Source organism: Pteropus vampyrus, unplaced genomic scaffold (assembly GCF_000151845.1).
Source record: "Pteropus vampyrus isolate Shadow unplaced genomic scaffold, Pvam_2.0 Scaffold23, whole genome shotgun sequence".
Taxonomy (NCBI): domain Eukaryota; kingdom Metazoa; phylum Chordata; class Mammalia; order Chiroptera; family Pteropodidae; genus Pteropus; species Pteropus vampyrus.
Window position 1 is genome coordinate 6,873,738 of NW_011888804.1, and position 4,956 is coordinate 6,878,693.

A 4,956-nucleotide genomic window follows, 5' to 3' on the forward strand; every position below is an offset into this window, starting at 1 on the left:
TTTTTATTGAGGCCTCATTACACAGGTATGATTGATTAAATCATTGATTGAATCATTGGCCGTTTGGCGATTCAACCCCCAGCCCCTCTGCCCTTCTCAAGGTCAGGGGGCGGGCCTGAAAGTTTCAACCAGCTACTCATCAGGTTGGTTCCCCTGGCAACCAGCCCCCATCCTCAAGTGCTTTCCATAAGTCACTCATTAACATAAATTCAAGTGAGGTTGAAAGGGGTTTGTTAAGAATAACAAGACACCTTTATTGTTCTTATCACTTAGGAAATTCCAAGGGTTTTAGGAGTTCTTCGCTAGGATGGGGACAAAGAACAACTACGTACTTCTTATGATAAATCACAGTATCTCTGTTAGCTTATGTGGCAAAAGGGACTCTTCAGATGTAATTAAGTTAGGAAGCTCGAGATGGGGAAATCATCCTGGACAACCTGGGTGGGCCCAGCGGAAGAGATGTGACAGGGGTCGGGGTGATGCTGGGCCGTAAGCCAGGAAATGTGGACAGCTTCCAGCAAATGGAAATCATAAGGAAAAGGATTCTTTTCTAGAACGTAGGCATAAGCAACTAATACAGATTTCATACAGATTTTAGTTTTCTATTGTTGCTTTAACGAATGACCACAACCTAGGGGCTTAAAACAACACATATTTATTATCTTCCTGCTCTGGATGTCAGAAGTCTCCAATGGGTCTTTTATGGCTAAAATAAAGGTGTCGGCTGAGCTATGTTCCTTCTGGAGGCTCTAGGTGAAAATCTGTTCTTGTTTTTTTCTAGCTGGTAGAGGCTGCCTGCATTCCTTGGCTCATAGTCACATGACCTCACCCTCTGCAGCAATAATGCAGTATGCCAGGGAGATTTTGTGCTTGTTTGTTACTCACCATCATTGTGGCAACAGATAGCATCTACATAGAGGCAGATCTCACACACAGTGCATGCAACTATCGCAAAGCAATGCTTCCCATCTGCCAAGTACAGACAGAAGGTAGAGTTAGCTGGAGGATAGAGCAGGGCTGCCTTGAAAAGGCAGGGTTTGAATCAAAAAGCAATAGAAGTGGGCTCAGCAGAGGGGAGGGAGGAGAGCGGGAGAGCCCAGATGGGGGCCGTGGCAGGAGTAAAGGCCAGGAGGAGGGAGAATAAAAGCTGTGTTTGGAACTATTGGGGCAAATCCGCACAAGGGAAGGCTTGTTCGGATCTGTGAAGGACACAGAAGCCGAGAAGGCTGCTTGTGGCCAGAACAGGCCCTGAATGTGGGCCAGAGGGGTTAGCCCTCCTCCTCTGGTCCCTGGTGGCACCAAATGCCTTTGAGCAAAGGCATAACTGGATGAGAGAGATGATTCTGGAAGGGCGATATGGGGGCCGTGTGTGCTTTTCAAGGAAGGGGATGCATGGCTTCTGGGAGGAAAAAGGAACAGGTGTCTCTCTCCTCACAGATTTTGCCAGCGGCTCTTCTGCTAATAACTGCATTTCCATTAGCGACTTTTTAAAGGCTTCACAACAAAACCAATTCAATTATTCAGTGCATAAGGTTTAATTAAAGCCACAGATACTACACCTTGAGTTTATAGCATATCTCAGAGGCTTTCTCTCACTTGGTTTCTTTACCTGGTCACATCCCTAGGAGATCAGGAACGGGAGCAGAGAGGAGTGGAAACTCATCACCCTTGAGGATCTCGAAATTCTTGGAAACAGAAAATTGGGGCGGGGGGGGCGAGGGACTGAGAGAGTCAGGCTTTCAGTGTCAACTTCCAACCTCACCTCTGAGCTCTAGTAGAGATGCAAAGAAGCCAGGAGACCACCCATCCCTGTACTCAACCCCTCACCCGCAAGACTAATAATACTAAAGATTTGAGGTTTTTTTGTTTTTTTTTTTTTAAATCATTTTACTAATTACTCCGGTTTTAATTTTCTGCTATTTGATTAACTTCATCTTATTTTTCTCCAGAGGCTCTGGCTAAAGTGGTTTCCTTTCAGTGTTGTAGGTTAAGCTCTGTATTGATCCTCCTGATTGTAAATACTTTCCCTGCTTTTTCTCTCTTGCTGATTCTGCCAAAGGTACAAAGAAAAAACAAGTACGTTTTTACTATTTAACTGACCGTGAAGCCCATATTCTCTATTGATTTGCAGCGACTCAGAAATCCCGCTCACCACTGTTTCCCACCCCTTTTTTCAATTTGTGGTTGGGAAGGTTCTATTTCGGGGGTAAACTTGGGTTTTTCACCTGGTTTCCAGGTTTCTAGGCAACAGGAGCCACCCCAGTCAGGATGCATATAAACGTTAAATTGTCCCCAGCCTCCTCATAGGCTGGGCCTGTCAAAACTCCAGTGCGTGTATGAATTACGTTAAAAATGCCAGCAGGTGTCAGACCTTATTCTGAATGGGCAGGTTGGGGGAGAGGCCAGGAACTGGCTTTTAAAACGAGTGGCCCCTGCAATGGCAAGTGTTCCGAGGAGGCCTAAGTATCAAATGGCAAATGACATCAAGATGGGGCTGTTTGAGCTTCCATAAGAGAGAAGAGCTGAACGATTGGGAAGAAACCAGAGCATGGCTCTTCGTCTATCGCCTCGTGTATATGAAAACGAGGCTCCTTATGACTTTGATTAAATTTAACTTGAAATCCTAACTTTAGAAATCGTCTTTCTCTTTCTCTACACCCCTCAGAGATCCCGCCTCTCCCCCTGGGTCATCGGCAACCCCCGAGGCCAGTGGCCTGGACCTGACTAATGGTCACACATCCAGGAGGCTAAAGATAACATCTTGACCTAAGTTCTGTTTCGGCTCCTGAGCCCTGAGGTAGAACAACCCCCTGGCTACTTTCCTATGAAACCAGACAAAGGGACGCCAGAGCAGACCTCTGAACCGTCTTCGAGGCCTGAAGAAATGATTTATTAACCTTACCTCACCTCCCACCAATCAGCTCCCTGCATGACCCCGAATCCCCCAACCCGTGGTATCTTGGGATTTCACCCTGTATAATTTGTAACCTACACGCCATGGGGAGTTCAGGCTTTTGAGCATTAGCTTCCCAATCTCCTGGGTGGTGCCATTCATAACAGCCAATCTTTCTCCACTGCAATCCTTGGTGCTTAGTGCTTGGTTCTGCTAGTGACCCTGGCCCACTCCTCTGATAATGTATAGGGCTGTTCTGTTCGGTTCTGTTCTATTCTATTCTATGTGTGTTGCATATATTAACCCACTTAATCCTATCTCAATGCAGTGAATTTGAAACAATCACAGCCTATTTACAATAAAGAAATGAAGGCACAGTGAGGCTGGGTAACTTATCCAAAGTTAGACAGCTAGGAAGCACCGCTTGGATTTGAACTGTGACAGTCTGGGTCTCTTAGCAGTAGGGTGATGGTTAAGAATGTAGTAGATTCTAGAGTTGAACGATCTGGGTTCGGACTTCACTGCTGACATTTCCTAGCTCTATTGACCTTGCTCAAACTGGCCAATTGCTTTGTGCCTCAGTTTCTCAACTTTTAAACCAGGGAGAGCAATGCTAACACGTTGAGGTGTTTCAATGAACACTGGTATCTAACAACGGATAGCCGTTATTTTAATTAACTGACTCCTGTGGGGCAGTGTGGAGCCTGGCACTGGGGAACCTTGACTCCCGCCCCATCTCTGACTGCATCTCACACTGAAGTCGTCTTCAGGATTTTCTGCAGGGTAGGCCGAAGTTTTGGTTGAGACGGTACTGCAGCTCAGGCTCTCCCTCCGACTAGTCAGGATGTTTTCCCTCCCCGCCCCCCACCCCATAAGACCACTCCCCAATCAGCCTCCTGCCACCTCTGTCTCAAGGTGGCCTTCCTGGGGGCCCCTGGCCTGTGACAGGGCAAAGGCGTGAGAAATTCCAAGCGAACGCAACAAAAGACAGCAGTCGGCCACGTCGAGTCCACTTTTTAATATTTTAACCATAATGCAAACAGGCAGAAGAAGACTTTTGTCGAATTTCATCAAATTAGAAGGTGAGAACTATACAGAAGAAGAGCATGCGGCGAACACAGCCTGGACAGCCTCGCAAAGAGCGTGGGGCGGGCGTCGGTCCTTTGCGGAAGGTGCTGGAGCTCACGTGACACTTGGCAGAGATTAGCAGCATCGAGAGCTCAGAGGTAGGGGGAGGTCCGAGCTTCTGACAGCGTGCGTGCGTGCGTGCGTGCGTGCGTGCGTGCGTGTGTGTATGTGGTGAGATGCGACGCCACTCCGCCCACCTCCCCAGCTCCCCGACCCCGGGATGGAAGCCCCCAGTCGCGTGAGCCGCGGAACGCACGCGTGCGCGCTCTCTCTCGCTCAGCCTTCCAGAAAACCACTGCTGAGCCCGGGGTGGGTCTTAACAATCATAACGACAACACGACAGCAAGGAAAACAGGGCGGAGGCAGGAGGCAGGGCACAGGAGGACAGGGGGCCTCCGTGGGGCTGGAGCAGAGTGGACGCCGAGGGCGTCGTGTGTTTCTGAAACGGAGCTGCCGTCCTTCTGTCTCGGGCGGGCGTTGGCGAGACCGCGCCTTTCGATTCCCCCTCAAAGCCCCCCACGTCTCCGTTTGGCAGCAGGTAACGAAAGCAAAATCGTCGGGCTGAGGCGTGCTCTGCTCACTCTAGACTGTCCACGATGAGACGGCCGAGGGCAGCCAGGGCAGATTCTGTTGCTCCCAGGGACGTCTGGCAATGGCTGAAGACATATTTGGTTGTCACAGTTGGGGGACTGCTACTAGCATCTAGTGGGTGGCGGCCAGGGATGCCGCTCAGTGTCCTCCAATGCCCAGGACAGCCCCCACCACAAGGAATTCTCCAGCTCCAAATGCCAATAGTGCTGAGGTTGACAGACCCTGGACTAGAGTCTCCTAATTGCTTAGGAGCCAAGTCTGGGCCCTTCGATATCCTGGGGTCGTTTTCTAGAAGGCTGTGAAAAACAGCATCGTAAGGTGGCTTTGTCCTTGCCTGTCAGGGC

The 4,956-nt window shown here is 49.3% G+C and overlaps 1 protein-coding gene across 2 annotated transcripts in view; it reads right to left on the reverse strand.

The window, feature by feature from the left end:
• FBXO21 (F-box protein 21) overlaps window positions 1-4,956 on the reverse strand; it is a 63,619-nt gene that overhangs the window by 45,335 nt on the left and 13,328 nt on the right. For both annotated transcript variants that reach the window (XM_011355839.2, XM_011355840.2), the window contains exon 2: window positions 825-830. The gene's annotated coding sequence lies outside the window, so the exon portion shown is untranslated. The remainder of the gene's footprint in view (window positions 1-824; window positions 831-4,956) is intronic.